Genomic DNA, 19869 nt, shown 5'->3' with positions numbered 1-19869 from the left:
CGTCAGAGAGTATTTGTCTTGTCTTCCACAAGAAATGTCTTCCACATTTCTGCTGAAAGTAGGTAAAACCCTGGAAGATGACATGGGTCTGTTAAAATTTCAGTGCCGTAGGAAAAGCATTAAGAACAAAAGCCCAGTTGGAGATTGGAAGGTAAGTGGGGTAGGTCGGAGCACTTGCTTCTGGAAAGGGAGTTTTGTGAAGAGCTCATTGCTTATAAAGAAAAAAATACACAGGTTTTAAGGTATAAAAACAATTTTGAAAATTAAGGAAACCAAAATACATCTCACATCCAAGTAGTTTCCAAAGCATCTGAGTTCTGTTGGCAATGATCGTGTTTTCCTTTAAAAAGTAAATAAAAGCTAGCCGCTAGTTTATTTTGGCTGTACTCTTCTATTTCCACGGGCAGAGTGTAGACATACAAACTGAGGAAGCCTGTGACAAAGCTGTCATTTATACTTTGTACCCCGAGGCGGGGCTCTTTTGTCATGCTACAGAAGCGCAGCATCAGTAAAATCTTCGCCTCCTTTTCTTGTCGGTACTGGCATTTATTTTTTTTTAAATCTTTATGAACTTTTTTTTTTTTTACCCAAGGGGCCTACTTTGCAGAATATTAAAGAAATAGAATCCATTACAATTCAGCTAGTGGCTGTAATCAATAAACCATGTGCTAGTTGATTTTATTCTGCCTATCCATTTTTTGATATAATTCATAAGTTTATACATTTTTTGTCATATGCTTCTTCTTAACAGCAAATTAATGGCCATCCTTGAAGAATAGTACAAAAAAGTCATGCTTGCACAATATGTTTTGGCAAAACATCAGGAAACAAACATCTGTGAGCGTATTTCCAGTAGGGCTTTTATTGCAATTTTCCCATCATCTCTCCAGCTCCAGTGCTGGTAGCTGTAGTCTTGTAAAAAGGAGAAAGGTGATAATCCTTTTGACTTACTTAGTTACACTTCAGAGTGCACCAAATCAAGCTTCCTAATCCAGTTCCCACAGCTGAGTTAGATGAGGCGTATGATAAAGATGTGCAACAAGATAACAACTGGAACAGAGCAGGAGGCAGGGATGTAGCATAGGTGAGCAGAGAAATTACATTAAATCTGATACAGCGCAGAGTACATAAATCTTGAGATGCTTCTTGAAAAACAGCTCCAGCCTGTTAAAAATATCCTGTAAAAGGTTTTTACAGATTTTTAACAAGCTGGTTTTTTTACTTCATTTTGAGGGGCCTATTACTACTCTCCCTCAACAAGATAGACTTCTTAGTCTGTGCTTTATCTAGCTAAAAGATTCCTGACGATGGACAGCTGTTGTCATCTGGTATGGCTGATCCTAGACCCTATTTACACAGCTGCCATACAGTTGCCTATAAAAATACTCCTATATGTATGTTTTAGAAGTAATTGCTTCGACCTCTGAATAACAGTTAATAGTTAAATTGTATTTTACAGGTTCTAAGTACTATAATACAGCATGTTTACCATAGTTCAACTTTTAACCTCTTTTTGAGGATTAGGAAGAAGGAATATTAAGCAACAGCCAGAAAGTCACAATAAAAATAATTGATCTCTGCAGGTAGTCCTCCCAACTCACATAGTGAGGTACTGGTCCACGTAAATCATGACTGACACCTCATGACTGACTGAAACCAGTGAGGTGTCAGTCGTGACTTAGGTGGACCAACACCTCACTGTTTCACCAAAACTGGTGGCAAAGCTCCCACCGCAATACACAGCCCCTGCACCTCGAAGGCAGTGACACCCCACGTGCACAGTCCTCTTCAGGGATCGTAGCTGCACAGGGTCCCGATGCTGAAATGCAGCAAATGCTGCAGTAGCTCTCGCACTCTCTAAAGTCTTGTGGATTCTCTCACTCAGTACCGACTCGAAGAAGAGCAAAGTCGGAATCACTAGTGCTGCTGTACAGGCTTTTTTACCGATGTGAATGCAACATCAGGTTTCTCTCTTCTGTTTACCTTGAGAGACATGCTGTCATCTTGGTTTAGGTGTTAGGAACTGACCAGGTTACACAGAATCAGGAATTAAACTCTACATGAGGAATAAAAAAAATAACCAGCAGTCCAATCCTGAACATAGAAATGACTCTCCTTTTCAGAGATGACAGGATGGACAAGGGGGAGAAAGAAGTGTCTGTCATTCAGCAAAGGATCCCGAAAGCTGAACAATGTTTCCATTGTTTTAACACAAGCTCTGCTTCTCCACTGAGAGATCCAAATGACAAGGACACTGAGGGTTTCTTTCTCTTTGCTGTTTGTTTCCCTAGTAACAAATACACAAGCTGCACTGTTAGAATACCATCCTTTTCTCTTTTTTGTTTTTTTTTTTTTATTTATTTTAAGATAAAGACATGTCAAGGATGTATTCAGTGCTTTCAGTAGCAGGTTAAGGTTGCTTGTACGAATGAACCTCTGGTACAGCATGATGTACTTGAGAGTACTGCATGTAGTCCATTGAGACAGTGAAAATAACTTTAAAAGTGTGGAAGAAATTAAACGCTTGCATTTCAGTTTCTATACTGTTTAGATTGTACACTCTTAGGGCAAAGTCTCCCTTTCACGGTGGAGATCTGATCTTGATTAGCAAAGCAGATGGCAAACTACTACTACTAAATCCTGTGTAGTGTCCTAATTATATTGCAACCCTATTATCATCAGTAATATAATGTGCACCATTTTAATGGGACCAATTTTAAGGCTGACAACTCTTGCCTATGTTTTTGTTGTGAGCATCATGAAACTTCTCTTTAGATATAATTCTGTAATGGGGGGGGGGCGGTGCTGTTTCTCGTTGGGATTCTAATCAAGGTTATGGATCTGGAATTCACTGGGTGACAGGAATTGGAGAGATGGCAGGCAGTCATTGCCTGTGTAGTTTAGCACATTAGAAATAGAACTGGTAGGTGAATTGTATCCAAAACCATCAAAAGCCATTCTGAAAGCAGGACGAGCTCAAAACATGATAGGTAGAGGCAGGAAAGACCATTAAAGGCATCTAAACTGAGAAAGAATGTCAGGATCATTTCTTCCTTTGCTTCTTCAGGCTATGTTAAGTCTCAAAAGTTTGGAGGCATTAACCAAATTTATAAAAAATAAATCAGTTGGTCTTAGAATTGTCAAGCTCTGTGTTCTCTGAGCTGAAAGAAAACAACTGAAAGGAGGAAAAATAATTTTTTTTAAAACAAAAATAACTTCTTTCCTGTATGTTTGCCATAAATGTGAGCTTAATAATGAAAAGAAAAAAAAGTTTGTTCTTTTCTTCCCAGTTACTCAAGTTTATAACATTGTGTTCTCTGAGGAAAAGAAATATGCGTTGATTTCTTGGGACATGGCAGCAGCCAGCCTAAAAAGTATAATATAGAAATAACTGACAAAATTTATATCAAATTTCTGGTTATATAATATGAAAATATAACATTATGCATTAATTGCAAAACAGTTTGTTGCTAGGTCATAAATTATACTGGTTCTTGTCACAGCATATTTTAGTTACTTGTCTGGAATGCTGTGTGTAGGGAGGTATTTCAGATGAACAAATAATTTAGGATCTTTTCATTTAGGATGGTTTTTGAAACCAGCAGGAATAAGTATTAAATTGTACTACATATGCCAACATAAAACCTGCAAACCCAGAAAAGATGCAGTGAAGCTATTGCTTCAGTGGATCAGGGAATATCAAGTGATATGTTCAGCTGTCCTGAAATACTTTGATGTTTCAAGCTATCCTCAAGTGGAGAATAGGCAAAGGAATTTATTTGGGGGTTATGAATCAAACAAATTTGTATCATGATTTTTATATGATGTAGACATCTGCTCATATACATATAAATGGATGTGAGGTGGAAAAAAAGTCTGTATCACCCAACTCCAGATACCTAATTCAGGAGTATATCTATTCTCTCTAATCAGAGGGCTGAAATATACACCACTAGAGGGTGATTTGTCATCTGCAAAATCTCAAGTGCTCGTTTTTATCCCCACCATCACTGTGGAAGTTCTACTTTTATCTCTTATGTGACTTTTGAAATAGCAAAGCCAGATGTTAACTAAACTTTTCTAATATTCAGACTGGCAGATATACAAGTGTCTATCTAAAGCAGCGAAGTTCACCAGGGAATTAGCCAACATACAAGCCCTTCAAGCTTCAGCATGCCCTAGTAGCTAGGTTAAACGTGTATTTTCTTTTTATTTTCCAGAATTTGGTTTTATAATACTTAAATATCTACTTTCACTAGAAAATCTAGACCTTTCACTGCAGGATAACAGTAGTAGGAGCCTGTAAGAGTTCAGGTTTTGTTATATACTCCTTTTGGTCTTTAAACAAAAATATAAGGCCAACAAAAATATTATCTTGTTGTAAGCACCATGAAAATGGTGATGATAAGAACAAGTGACAGCCATATTTATTCCTGAAAATTGTTTCTTGTACTAGCCAACCTGTGGAAGGAAAAAGATGCTGGATCCATGAAGTTCTGATTGTCCACAAAAGCAGAGGCAGCTGCAGGGACTGCGAGCAGCTACTTGCCTAGTTCGGTAAGTGGGGAAGCCCTGCAACTGGTTGTTTCTGCTTTTCCTGCTAGCTGTTGTTGGATTCGCAGAGTCTTTCAGGAGACTCCAGAGCAGAGCAGACAATTGTAGTGTATGAATACATGTGTATATCTCTCTATATAGAAAATTAACAACAGTACTTTTCTAATGGGAGAATTTATAACTGTTCCATTTGCGTATGTATCTGGCACAATCAATTACAGCCTCTGGAACTGTAGGATTTGTAGATCAGGACCCAGAGGTGAGATACAGTAGAAATTAAATCCTAGTGTTGTGACTCATTCTTATATGCTTTAGACTGCTACAAAAGAAGATTCAGGATCAAAAAGCAGTACCAAAAGTATAATTAGAAGGTCTTTATATTTTAATTAAAACTGTAGATCTAGGCAGTGGTGTGAGCTGCATACTATATCTCTCAGTCCTAACTCTCAAATTCCAAATCTTACTGTCTATGGGCAATGTACTCCAGGTTTCTCTCATTGGGAAATAAGCATAAGCATTTTATCTATCAAATACAGACTTGTTTTGATAGTGAATGTTGTGAAAGCATACTAGGGATGGAAAACAGGATGAAAATGGTAGGCAGTCTTAACCTCTGTCTGTGACCTGTTTCAGAACTCAGTATTTGGATTTAATTTCTGATTCTGAAAGTGTATTGGTATAAATGACTGGCCTGGACAAAATCTGTCAGTGAACTAGAGCCTAACCCAGTAGCTCTATAACCTCCCCTTCATCTCTGAAAGAGCAGTAGTTATTTTAAACTCCCCCAAGCTCCTTTGGGAGGGGGGTTTCTAGATCATATCCAAAGACTGGACAGATGGAACTATTCAGAACCCCTGCCGGTGGCCGGGTAGGTCTGAATGCAGAGAGGGCTCTCTCACTTTACCGTGAGACTGGAAATGGTATCATCAGTTTTGCAGCTATTCACTCCTGGTAAGTAAATTACACAATACAGTGGAACATTTGAATCTCAATTTAGCATGCAAACAGGAGTGGCAACACAATAAACCATCACAACACCACATACAAACTAATCGCGCTTTATGAGGACCATAGCATTTTAAAGTGCAAAAGCAAATGCTAGCATGGATTGTCTGTATTTAGCAGCGAAGAAAACATAAGACACATTTCTCTAAGGCAAGAGGAAAAGGTAGCAGAATAAAAAAAATGGCATAAGCTTTCCAATGTACACATACATATATAAAATCCACCTTTATATAGGATTGTCATCTGCTTCATGCAGCTACAGACTCCTTGGTTAATGTTGGCCAGCCGTTACCTATCTGAGAAGTTAAACCTGTGTTTTGTGAGCCATAGAAAAGCAGAGATTAATTTTTTGTTGATACATGTTTTGTATAAACACATTCTGCATATGCTTGCCTATATATGCAAAGCAGTTGGCTAAAGGCAGGGATTCAAGCTTTTTCTGTTTTAGGTTTGTTTGATTTCTTTCTTCTTTTTTTTTCCCTTCCTTCAAGAGATGTGCTTCTCATCTTAAAACCTAGACTTATATATCCATCCTCATTTTATATCCTGACCAGATTAGGGCATCCAGCACAAACATATTCTATTGTTTCACAGGTAAATAGAGCCAAGGGGATTACTGGAATCATGTGGTACAAGTCGCTGTAAGATAGGAGCCATGTGACTTCTGATATTACTTGTCATTTAAACCAGAACATCCCTTAGGAAAACATCCTAGAACATCCTGTCTCTACAAATTGTTAATTCCTTGTTCCAGTCATTAATTACTCTCATTGACAAATATTTCTCCCTTGGATGTATTTAGTTTGATTGTTCAGCTGTTTTTTCCTTCATCTGTAAGTCTGAGGAGACAATAAGACTCACTGTAGATGTAAGAGCAAGTCACCCTTTTGAGTAATAGCATTTTATAAAGCACATTTTTCAATTTCTGAATTCTTTCTGTATCTCTTCTCAGATCCTTCTCCAAGTTATCAAATGATTTCTTGAACTGTGGATCCCAGCAGCAATTTTTGTCCCTGTCAAGCACAGGACTGTTCTTTTTCTATTTAGGCAGTCTGATGATCATATCTGTTTGGTTAATTGCCAGGCATTCAACTGATTCTTCATTAGGATCCCCAAATGCATTTCAGAACTGCTGAATACCTGCCTGCTCCCACCTTTCTTTCTAAACAAGGAGAGCTGCAAAGTTTAAAGCACAGAGAGGGAGAGACAATCTTGGTGAGTCTGTTACCTTCTTTGAATTACAAGTAGCATTTTGGATATGTCAGAGTCACTGAGTTAAATTTACTTTTTTTTTTATTTTAAGTTGTAACACCACTTTCAATAACTTACTAGGAACATATAAAGTTTCTCTAATAGCTTACATGCAAATTAGATTTGAAAATCACTGATGTTTAAGAGCATACAAGGAAAATGGACTTCTGGGAAGAGATGACATGGTAATTGGTCTAATAAAAATGTTAGGACACCCCACAGACCCTGTCATATAGCTGGTTTTAGACAATTATAGCTTATACAATGCTAAGAAAATATATTTCTGTTACCATTAATCCATCAGCCTCATGGCAACTATTTTAATATAGTTAGCTGGTTGAATAAACAATATATGAAAGATAAAATGAATGCTACAGATGTTTAACTTCTGTCTTTTCTACAAGCAGTACAGGTGTGCAGATCATATGTTATACAAACATATCCAGTCTTAAGTTGAAAGAAGTGGAGATGTGACTGACCTGTTCATAAATACACTGACACTTTAGTGAAGACTTTGGCTACTGAGAATCTCGCTATAAGGGGAAAGCAAAAAGAAAGTTAGCTAATTGATTGTAAAACATTTTCAGCTTGTTAATATTTTCTCCTCCTGAATTGGTCCATACATACCATACAAGTTAAAATCCTGGCTACATTCAGGAGGCATCTCTTGTCAAGTATAACCAGTGGGTCACCTGGATTTTTTCAGAGGTGAATCAGAACACAGGTTTCCTTAGTACAGCTATGCTCGAGGAAAAAAAAATAGATACCTATTTTGACTAGGAGGATTGACTTCCTGTGCTAGCCAGCCCATTGTTTACAGGGCAGGGTAAAACTTCAAGGCATCACACTGTTCTCTAGAACTATATGAAGACAGGTATTATTAAAGAGCTTATTCTTTTTTGCAATGTCAAGATGACTACACAAAGTAAAAAGTAATGTTTGCCACACAAATTTTCTGTCAGAGAAGGGCAAAAATAAAAGCTTTTATTGTAATTACTATGAGTCTAGTGTAACTCTGAGAAAGAGACTGAAGAGGAGAACAGTAGTAACATGAAGAAAATATAGATGCTCTTTAACTGTCAGAACACAGGATTGTGCACTATAACTTGACACAGCAGGCAGGCCTAACTGATGGATTTCTTGTTAACAACTCATCTAAAAAGTGTCTAAAAAGATTGCTGGAAGGAGAAGATACAGAGCAACCCTGTCTTCCTGTCCTGCTCACTGGGATTTTTACTGTAGTAAATTCACTGTGGTAGCTGCTAGAGCTGCCTCTGCTGTTTTATTACTTACAGTGCTACACGTGGTTCTGTAAGATTAACCCAAGGGCCCTATTTGCCACCCTTTAATTTTTCCCTCTTCTTAATCTTTCCTTCTTTCTTTTCCTCAAGCCACTTAATTCTGTAAACCCACAGAGAATGCAGCTGAGTCTAAAGACTAGTTTTAATCAGAGTAAAGAAAGAAGCATCACTGATTTTTATTTTTCTCGATCAGATTAGCTGTAAGAGTTTCATTGTGGGTTGGAATGATTTATATATGAATTCTGTACCCTAACTACTAGATATTTCTGGTTTGTTTGTTGTTTTTTTCTTTTTTCTCCAATGCTATCTCAGTAACTAAGTGAAAAGCAAACAATCCTCTTAAAGCTGCTGAAGGATTTAGAGACAAAATAGCATGTAACATTTTCTTCAACCGGGAAGATGTGCCTGGTACTGTACTGGCTCCATCTTGTGGCTGAAACTGTACTGATTTTTTTAGAACAGGTTGAATCTTCTTACCATCGTCCTTATATAAATATTGACAAATAAATGTGTGAACTTCCTTTATAACTTTTAGAACAAATGGGTCGAATGTTTCTGGTAATAGAGAAGTAGGGAGACTGGTTAAACACGAGATTTTCTCAAGCAAGCATTGCCTGTTTCCCTGGGTAACACTATCAGTCACCGTATTTGATTACATCCTCCTCCTTACTGTTAGAGAAGCCTCAGCCAGGCATAGTGAGAACAAGCGTCTGTCAGCACTTTTTAACTCCAACCTGCAGCAGTGTTGCTGTTCACTATTAACTAGGTGTGGCCAGGGAAGTAACTTGTCACTTACCTTCAAGAATTGCCTAGAATTTCTACCAAAACATAGTGTTTTTTATTTTGGCAGCATTTTTTTTTCATCTCTAAAACAAATATTTTTCAGGTGGTTGTCATTAAATAAAATGCTAGCATTTGAATAGAAGGAAAAAGCAGATACCTTTCAGTTAAGCTCTTCCTGCCATCCCTGAACTAGAAGTGTATTCAGTAACCGCCCCGATTTGACTGCTTGACCACCAAAACCATGAACTCGGCATAGGAAATGCCGGGCAAAACACACAGCAGAAATTGCAGAAATTACTTAGCTCAGCAAGTCTCTTGGTCATATCCCAGTTATGTAAGTTCATATTTTGGTGTATAGCATAACTACATATTTTCTTCAGACTGCAAAAAAAGTGTTTCACTTTTAGCACCTTCAGTCTTGGCAGCAGGAAGGCAGTGAGCTAAACAGGGTATGCTAGATTTTCTGTTCTGTTGTATATCAGCTTGTATTTACTGGATAGAGCTTCTAACAGTCACGTTAGAAATTGCATTCATCACTCTAAAAATATTCAGAGATGCAAGATTGCAGAGATCAAGAGAATATAAATTATGTTCCCAGAAACTGGTACAGCGTTGGTTACTGGGTACGCGACAGGACGAGGCTAGCTGCACACATATTTTGGCAGTCTTAATATGAAAGATATATCCCTGATCCATGTGACATGAAAACAAAGAAAGTGCCTGTTTCCAAGGAGTCACAGGCCCCAGCAAAATATGCCTGGCAAGAACAGTCTCTCTTGCCATGTCACGTAGAGCATCCACGATATCCAAAGGGGAGTAACAGAGCAGCCTTACCTTGTAATGTAAGTGCCAAGCTGGAGCACATTCCATATCTAGAATTCTAATTTATATCCCCTGCAGACGTGCTCAGAAATCTGAAAATAAATGCATGTTTGCAAGACTGACACATAGTGAGTTAATAGTATCAAAGTCTTAGTCTTTCTGCAGTACATCATATGCGTTTCATAAATCAAATTTGCTCATAGCTGCGCTACAGTTTTATATGAAGAATTCCTTACTAGATTTTGTACCAAGAAAAAACATTTGCATTAAATAAGCATGTCACTTTGTCAGAAGGCACTATGCACACAGTACCTACATGCTGTGCTCTATACTGTGCCGTACAGCTACTGAATGCTTATTCTGTACTGACATCTTTGTCAAAATGTTTTCTGAGCCTGGCACAGTCACCAGCGTAGCTTGTAGCCCAGTGAGGCAGCACAGGGAAGAGGATGGGAGAGGAACGGGGTGGCCGGGCTGTTGCAAGCACAGCATGGTTAGCACTTTACGTGACTGGAACAAGGGTGGGAGGAAGCTATAAAAGTCTATCTTACATCTGCTCGCGACAGCAGCATCCAGCACCACACATCAAAGTTACCAGGCGTATGTCATAGTATTACTTAAAATAAAGGCAGAGGTAATGCTGCTTCACGTTCTGCAGTGCGCCAGGACAGAAAGTTGACTGGTAACACAGGGATGAAATGCAATATTGCAATGGCATCTCAGTCAATATCTGAGTTTTGGAGAGGGTGGCGCTCAGGTGTATCTTATCCCCACTGCCTACGGGTCACAGCTTTCAGCATCACTTTCTGCATTAGCGTGTACAAAAAAAGTTGTGTTGATGCTGGCGTACCAGGCAAAGTAACTGGCAAAGGTGCGCTTGCCCTTTGATTTTTTGTTACACTTGCCCTTTGCTTTCTTGAAACCCATTTTGCATCCTGGATTTTGGTATCTCCCTGGTATCTTTGTCAAGACCCTGTTCAGCCACCCTTTTCTGCAAGCACTTCAAAAATATCCACGTTCCTGTGCCTCATTTCTGGGGTATCTCAAACCTTTAGGCTCTAAAAAAAAGTCAGCCGAGACCTCTGCCTGGCTCAGCGAGGCACAGGCTGGGCCCAAAGCCGCTGCTCTGGCAGGAGCACACAAGCACAAGTCAACGTAACTCACATTCAATCAGAAAAGTGATATCTACTCTTCTGTCCGCTCAAAGACTCACAGAGCAGCTAGAGTGCCTAGCTGAGCAGGTGCGAAGCAGCGCGTGGGAACCACTGCAGAGCCTTCAGAGTAACTGTTGGAACCAGCAAGATCCCCCGAGCATTAGCATCCAGAAACTTCCTGCAAGACACTTTGCTTCTGCTACAAACAAGATCCTGCAACCCCTTGGATATTATTACAAGAGAGAAATAGAGTCACATATAAGCAGGGGTTTTAAAACACGGCAACAGTTTAGTAAAGTTAATTTTTCATGTTATCAAGGTACAATACTGTTTTCTCCCAGTCCTTTATCTTGAATTGCTCCTTTGATACTTATATCAGTATGTATGAAGAGGGGTGGACGGGTACGGAGACGGGAAGAACAGATTGTACAAAGTTTGACAATCATAACCAGCATAATAATCATCATTAATATTTCTATTAAGAAAGTACCTGATGCTTCACCTTGCTCCTGTGCTTCATGCCCCAACACGGTGGTGTGCTTTATTCGTAGGTGGTTGGAATTGCTCGGACCCACACCAGAAACCAGGGAAAAAAGGAAGAATGATCAAACCAGTCCCTACACAACAAAATTTTCTTTTAATTCTCATTTCTACTGCCTTGACCAGTCATACTGCACACCCACTGTGAGACTCAGCCTGCTTAAAAAAAACAACACACAAAAAAACCCAAACCCAAAACAAAAGAATCCCCAAACCTATCACGTAAAAACACAAACCATTCACTAACAGTTTCAGAGGTATGTTGATGCTCTAAACTGTCGCTAGGTTAGCCTCTGGAGCTATAATTCTAGAGGATTTATATGATATCTTTCAGAATGCTCTAGGTATTATTGATCTTGCTCTTTAATGATCATGTTTAACTGTTGCTCAGCGAGGTTTTTATTTATATAAACGATATTCATGGCAACTTTCCACCAGCAGATGGCACGAGTACAGACCATAATCATGTTCTACAATGACTGGAATAAGCAGGAGAGCTTTGAAGCACATAGGCCTGAGCTACGGTTATGCTTTTCCATGTCCTTTAACATCTTTTCTTTGGGTGTTCATGGAGGCAAGGTTTCTAGCGGGAGGCTGAATAAAAAGTATTATTACATCTTTTCTAGGGCCAATTTTATCTGTGTAGTTTTTCCTCTCTGGAGACTATATAGCCCTGTTGCTGAAAAATTTGACCTGCGGACAAAATTAATAGTGACTGTTACACAAAACGGCTTTTGATTTCTAGAATATAGATTGTCTTTATGTGTAAAATCCAGTGCTTGAAACGTGCAAGGGGTAGCACAAGAGGAATGAAAGCTTAGCCTGAGAGCAGGAACAGCCCAAACTAGGGTGGTGCCGGGAAGGGCAGCCTGCGCAGCAAGGCGGGGTTCATTGTTTGCACCTCTGCGGCAGCTGAAGGCTCTGTACAAAAGTGAGTTACATCCTTTGCTCCCAACATGTTCCAGTCAACACAGAAAAAAGGATGTTGTGAGGGGTAGCCGCCCTGTATAGCCCACAGGCAACGTAACTGAAGTATGGATGGAAACAAAAGTGAAAGGGTAAATTCCATGCCTAAATCTTTGACTTTATCACTCTATTTCTTAAAACCTGCAAAAACTAGCAGGGTAAGGTATAAGCAAGTAAGAACTAAAGATCTACATTCTCCACCTCTTCATTGCTGTCAGCAGGGGTTGCACCAGGTGACCCTCAGGGGTTCTTTCCATTTTTCTGCAGATACCCGCATTAGCTTGGCCTACCATCGACAGAAGCTAGCGTATAATTAATTACAAAGAACTACAGAAAGTTCGCATGATGGACAGCTAAGGCCAGGCATTAACCTGACCCCAGCTCAACCTTTGAGTCTGCAAGGACTGAAGAAAAAAACCAAGAAAACAACTGATTACAGGAGACAACAAATGGAAAAAGGGAAAAATTTTTGCAAGAGGATAGCAGGTAGCGCACCTCTGACTGCAGCCGTTACTGCCTGAAGAAGACAGGGCACTGGGTTTATTCAACATCTGGGCTGCTGTAATAAGCCAACATGGCATCGGAAAAACCACCCAGCAGCATCGTAACTTCAGCTGACTACCAAGCCCGGGAAGCTGACAGCCTGTGGTTTAGGCACCAGCCAGAGCCAGGAACTGGGTTTATAGGAGAGCATGAGCTGGGTTTGCATTATCTATTTTCCTCCAGCTTTTGGATATTGGCTAGCTCTTCACTGCCTAAGGAGGTGCAAAGGGTATACGGATGTATTTATTATCCCTGAACAGGCCATACAGAGAGTTTGTAATTTTTACTAGTTTACCTGAAGATGATTTTATTCTAAAGACATTCCAGGGCATGGAAGGGTGCACTCCAAAAGAAAGGCAAATAAAGTTTCCCCCTGCTCCAAATTCAAGTACAGTTGGCAGGATCCCTGAAATGCAGTCACACTGCTTTTCACAGTGAAAATTACTAGGTGTTCAAGTGATTCCTACATTCAAGTAAAACCAAAATATACACATGCAAAATTTCAATAATGTAACACAAAAATGTCATCATGAATCCATTCTCAGTGCAAGTGAATGCCACGGCAAGACTTAAATATCCTGAATAAGCACCTTAAGAGCTGAAATGGGCTCTCCTGGTTAATTAATTGCTATCTTTGTTTGAGGTGGTGTGTGGCAATTTGTGGATAGAAATGTTTATACAAGAAATGCCACGGGCTTCGTTGTTGCTGCCCACCTCTACCCACAAAAAACGCCTGGGTTATAATCACCACCTTCAGACAAGCTCGGTTGCACACGCAAATTTCATCCATTCAGGCACATTGCTTCCAAGACATTTTTGTTTTCTAGTACCTGGGTTTTTTTGATCAGAGATTCCATTCAATAGCTATCATGGACATAACATTTTATTCTGAAAAGGGTTGCATTTGTTTGGAGTATGTTTATTCTTTGAACTGTTTAGTTTAAAATGCTTGCCGTAAATAAACTCAATTACCCCTTACGGTAAGAGGCCACAAGCTCCTGCTTTGAGAAGCTGTTTGATCCATGTTAAGTGGAACTGTTTCCAGATAAATGTTTTCATGCGGTATTTGCCTCTTAATTCACTTAAATACCTTGAAAAGAATCAGGCTCCCAAAGACTGTATGTAATAGTTGCAGGGAAGGAGATTTAAAGGGAAGAATAAGGTGAAGAATTACAGGAGCGATTGAAAGCTGAGAAGCAGAAATATTATCCTATCCAGTCACTGAAAGTAATGAGCAACACTGAAAGGTCATTTCTTTCTCCCCCGACTTTAAAGGATTGATTTGAATGGAAAGCAGTTTTCTTAATTACTTAATAAAAGCATGAAGGGAAAGTGTAGTCAAAAACACACACATTAATAGAGCCACTTTGATCAGACCAACTACGACTGGCAGTATCTGAAGCATGGTGATGATGGAGTCTGGCCCAACTGTTGGCTGTCCCCATCTTGAAAGCGGAGGGCAAATCATTTGTTCTTTGCTCATTTATTTGGCACTATTTAAGCGCTGAACACAGCTAAGGTTATCAGACAGCACCACATAGCATTTTTTGGCTCACCAGTTGCTTTTAAAAAGAGCTACAACTCTCCTTTGCTTTTCCCCTCCTGGGCAGTTTCAGGAGAGCTCCAGACTGGATGTTGTGCAAGGGCCGCGTGCCTGTCACTGGACCTCTGCAGCCCGGCCCTTCAAATAACAGCACTGGCACTGCAGATCGTTACAACAATTATTTTTAAAAATAAATGCACAAAATGCTTGCTAAACCTGAGCAGTTTTCTAAAAACAGTTTCTTCCAAATTAGCATGCTCTTCATGACTGTCGCCACAATACACAAGGAAAGCAAAAAATCTGTTCTGATTTATCTCTCTGTCAACTCCATTGTACAAAACAAGCATAGGCAAAGGTGCTTGCCAAGGTTTTTATTACTGTCTCACGAGGAAGTGTCATTTGCCTAGCAAAACACTCAGCTCCATAATAACTACCAACAGTTCTCACCAAAAAAAAAAGAAAATTACTGATTTCAGTATTGTAGTGAATGTTGCTTCCAGGGGAACTGAAAGAAACAGAGTGGAAGAGGGAGGAAAATCTGATCAGTCACAGACAAGGCATCGACAAGCAACATCACTGAGTCTGAACCGCCAGGCAGCGCCGGGGGATGCAGCCCGAGGGCCAGCAGCCCTGCAGGGGCTGGTCCCAGGCCGTGCCCCAGCAGGAGGAGCTGCAGGGCCGGCGGGTTCCCCACAGCCCCCCCCCGCCTGGGCGGGGTTCCGAGAGCAGCCTCCTGCGGTGGTGTGGAACCGGGGGCTGGCTTTTACCTCTGCACGCAGAAGGCGGCTGACTGCAGCTCAGGTAGCGGGGAACAAGTGGCTGATCTCTCCAGCACTGCAGAAAATTCAGCCATTGGAATATTTTCTTAAAGTATTCCATAGGACTAAAACATTCATCCCCAAAGAAAAGGCATGAAAACCCTCAAACACCAGGTTTTATCTACTGCTACACCGACCAATGACACCCCCAACACATGGATACACGAGGGCAAATTGTTCTGAAGAGCTTAACATCTGACTGCTAATTAGATCTTCTCAGGACTGTTTCCTAGAAGAGAAAGGGACTATTGTGCATAAACACATCCCCAGCTCCTGGCAGTGCCGGCCGTACCTCTCCTGCCTGCACACCCCTGGAGGCAGCCACGCAGCATTTGTTGCTCCGCTTCTGTCAGCATGCCACGAAGGGAACACAGCAGAGCAGTGTATCTGTTTTTTTTAACTAAAACACAGCACTTTGTGTTCTCTGCACAGGTCAGACCTCTTCCACTTTTTTCCACCAGCCTCTCACTTGGATAGGAAACAGTCCTTTGCTAGAGCCGATAGGCTCCAAGGACAAAACACTACCACAGCAATCAGCTTCCAACCGTAAATAACCTCACGTTCTCTACTTGCTTTACAAATTGTTAGAGATATTTACATAAAAATGTATTATTGCTCCACTGACAATGTGTTTGACGTGTTGATTTGCTGTCATCTAGCAAATAATGTTGCAAAGTTACTGCTTTGAAATAATTGCTGTCAATGCTGTAGTTGCCTGGAACTTGTTACTAGGACCAGATTGCTGTGGAGGCTGGTCACAGCGAAAGGTTTCTTGTAAAAGGCACAGACAGCAGCTTTGTAATCTCTAAGTGCAATGTATAGTTCCTTCAGGAGAGCACAGTTAAGATTTACAGCTAAGGTAATGTCACACATTTACCGAGCAGCACCACAAATAACTTGACCATGTGTTTACAGTAATTTTATTTACAAGTTACCACATGACACCTGTAGTACTACAGTTTTTATAACACCATTAGCAGTAAAATAAGTCACATCTAAGAAGAGTAGGAGGCAGCAGAGAAAAATGTGCGCAGAGAATGCAGAAAAGCTGTTCAGCTATAACTGAAAGTAGGTATTTTTCTACAGACTGAAAGCGAGGAGGAATATACACGTCGAGACGAGCAAGTTCTTCAGCCCTGTTAGTTCTACAGCATTAAAATTTTTGTACAGTGACACTTTAGTATGATGAATACTACACACTAGCAGTCAAATGCAAGTGGCGGGGAGATAACGGTCTTAATATCTTGCCCTTTTGAGCACCCAGAAAGGAAAAACAAAGCTTCCATCTTTGAAGGGAAAGTTATCCAGGGCTGGTTTACTTGCAGAGCCAGTAGTGCAGAATTGCTACTGGGGGGGCAGGAGGGACAGAACTTAAGAGTTCCCATGCACTGCATATTGCCTGCGCGGTCTTATCTGGTCTCGAGTTAAGTAGCAGGTGAGCAAAACCAGTTGCAGCATTCCGCAAGTCTTTTTACAGTGCTGTGATCTAATAAGGCTGAGCATAGCTTAGCAGAATCCCGAAATCAAGCAGAGAAAAAAAAGCCCTTCCGCTCTCTTATAATCCTTGGCTCTAATGATGCTGGTGCTGAGCCTGGGCCTTTCTCAAGAGGAAAATGTGGAGGAGCAATTCCGGAGAAACGCTCTAGATCTAGATGTATTCTGATGATAAGACTCAGAAGAAAATAAGCTTAATGCAGCATCAGACGCAACCCTTTTCTGCTTCAAAGTACAGCAGCAGCTTCCAGAAAGCAGACAAGTATTATTCAGGACTGTTTTTTTTTTTCCCCCCAGACATCTTTAATAGCCTGGAGCAACTGTCAATGCACACAATCCATGCTAGTGGCTGGAAAGACAATGAAAATAAAAGCTGCACAGTAATAATTATTTCCACTACTAACTACACACAGGATATATTGCTTTTGGTACAGTGCCATGTATTGTCACAAGAAGAAAACCAGTGATTAAGTTGAGCACACATGAATTACGCAGACCTTTGCCATGCTGGAACAACAGCGTATTATACTTCGAGAAATGTCACCAAGTCAGCTGTAAAAACAGCTTAATACAATTCTCTTAAAATACCAAACACACTCTCAAAAACAAGTTTATAAATTAAGTATAGCTACAAAAGAATGCTTAAGAAATGACCACAGTTTTTTTTTCCTTAATCCCCACACCTTTGCCTGGAGTGCTGCGCTTATGCTGCATGTGAGACCAACCACAGAATTAGAACATGTAGCTGTCGTGACATCAACAATATGCATTTAAGTATTTTTGAGTGTGTAAGCTGGCCTGCAAAAATTTGTGTTCCCTCCACATCTGTGGCATACCTATTCAAAAAGCCTGCAAAAGTATATACATGTACAAAAACTAACAAAAAGCTTTTTAAAAACACAGAATGCAGTAAAAAGTCTAAAGTTTGAACTCTTGAGTCTATGACGTCTCAACTACAAGTTAGAATATTTGTGAGTTTTAACACTTCCAGGAACATAGAAAGGTTTTTTAGTCAAAATTACCTTTTAAGTACTAGCTATTGAAATTAAAGGTGAAGTAGGAGAAAGGCTTGACTAAAAAATCTTCCAGCACACTTACAATATAATCAGTTCAGTGAGTCTCAAGTGAAAATACTGAATATTCAACATTTTTGCATTTGCAGTTTTAAGGCAGAAAAACATCTTCAGAACAAGCCATTTAGTCCTGGATCTAACAAAAAAAGAAAACCAAAACCACCCACCCAACAGAAAACCCTAAAAGGTGCATCTCAAGTCTTTTAGTAATAGCAAATTTTAAAAATTCCTATGGCATTCTTTTACAGCTTTGGGTTTTATTATTTTTTTTCTAGAAAAGCCTGAATTTTGAAATAGTTTTCAGACATGCTGAAGCATGCATCATGGCTAGAGAGACTAAACTTTTCCATTGTTATTTCTGGGTTGTGTATTCAAGGTCAGCATTAAAATCGTAAGGTGGAATTAACAGATCACTCTACTGTGCGACGCCTTAGCTGGCGCCATCCTGGGCACTGCAGTGACTGGCCGCAGGAGAGGAGCTGCTCTGCACTCCGCAAGTTTCCTCCCCAAAGCCAGCGGCCATAACCAGGGCCCAGCTCTGTGAAGCACAGCTGTGTCCTTGGCTCAGCTTTACAGAAGGAGAAAAACAAAAATTCAAACAAAAGTTAAGCCGTGAGACTGTAGATAATCTACAGCCAGGCAAGATAAAGAAAAGTAAGAAGTGAAATCATTGAGCCAGTCACAGTAGACAAAGGACTTTGAAGAAAAATACCAACATGGAAAATGTAAAACCCTGAGGAAGAGAAGTGTCACTGGAAGACAGTAACTCAGCAAGATCAAGGGTCAGCCCAGTCCAAGCAGCAAAGGAAGGAGACATGGAGGAGTATTTTAGTCGAGAGCTTATATAGTTGAGTGTCGCGCAAACTCACAGAAAGATTCACGAGATAAATTAAAGCATTTTTTAACTCCTTATTTTTAGATAAGAAAATGCTGCAAACCCACCACGATGTCAGGGTATTTCTTGTTCTTTTCTGGGAGATCAGAAACAGAATACTTTAGGGCTTCTTTTTTCAGCCTCCATGTACAAATGTAAGCTACCTCTGTACCAAGTAAAATGAAAAGCTCAAAGGATCGCACATTACCACACTAAAAAGGGAAGGAACTTAAGGAAAATGGGCTCTGTGTGTTGAAAGATGAGGGGCAGTTTTAGGGAAATAGCAGAAAGCTTTCAGTATTCACAAGGTATTTGAAGATTTAGAGTCAAAAAGAAAAGTTTGAACTAGGGACTGTTGGGCTTCAGGCAGAAGTTCCCAAGAGCAACATGCCACATCTTAGCCAAATGCATCATTCTTTGCTGTTCCTTATGTCTATTTTAACATTGCCTCCCCAGAAACCCACAGAGTTACCACATCACATGCTGTGCTTCCAACGGGAAGAGTCTCAGGAGACCTTCCAGCCTTCTTGCTTACCTCTTCACTGCATCTACATCAGTTTAACTAATGGGATCAATAATCTGTTGTTTGTCATCAGAAAGCTCACGAGTCCTATAGAAGAAAAATTGTGGAACAACTGGAACTTGTTTAGACTCAGTTTGAACAGGAAGACAAAGAGAAAAGTAAATTGTCAATAACAAGATATACTGAAAAAACAGGCAGAGTTCTGGAAAACACCTGAAGGAAAATCATCAGTGTAACTTATAAAGGGGAAGATAGAGGGGTTACAGAACAATTCTGGTATCTAACTTCCAAGATTGGCCTTCACATGAACACTACACAAGTGGGGCCCCATTCCTGATGGGGGACATGAACACCGGCCACCTCTTGCACCCAGCGGAGCACCAGGATGTTGCTTTGCAGACTCACCAAAGCCACCTTCGGAAACAGAGTTCAAGCTCTAGGACTCTCCTGAAGCCAGCTGAAGAGTTTCACATGTGGTGAAGACACATCAGAGCAAGATAACCATCAACAGACATGTACTGATGCGCTGAAGTTTCTAAGTCTTCTACACACCTCAAATGTTTTCCTTATTTTTCAAGCTTGTCAAGCATTAGGTATATGCAATGTACTAGAAAGAATAACTGAA

At 40.2% G+C, this 19869-nt stretch overlaps 1 long non-coding RNA gene across 1 annotated transcript; it reads left to right on the top strand.

Moving 5' to 3' along the window:
• Window positions 1-49: 49 nt before the first annotated feature.
• On the top strand, window positions 50-19760 carry LOC141951440 (uncharacterized). The gene is made up of 4 exons (XR_012631346.1): window positions 50-151; window positions 4457-4557; window positions 6644-6774; window positions 19178-19760. It is a non-coding gene; the product is annotated as an uncharacterized LOC141951440 (long non-coding RNA).
• The last annotated feature ends 109 nt before the right edge of the window (window positions 19761-19869 follow it).

This window comes from Strix uralensis, chromosome 17 (genome assembly GCF_047716275.1).
Source record: "Strix uralensis isolate ZFMK-TIS-50842 chromosome 17, bStrUra1, whole genome shotgun sequence".
Lineage (NCBI taxonomy): Eukaryota > Metazoa > Chordata > Aves > Strigiformes > Strigidae > Strix > Strix uralensis.
Note: the sequence above shows the minus strand (reverse complement) of the source record. Positions and strands in the feature narration are given on the sequence as shown.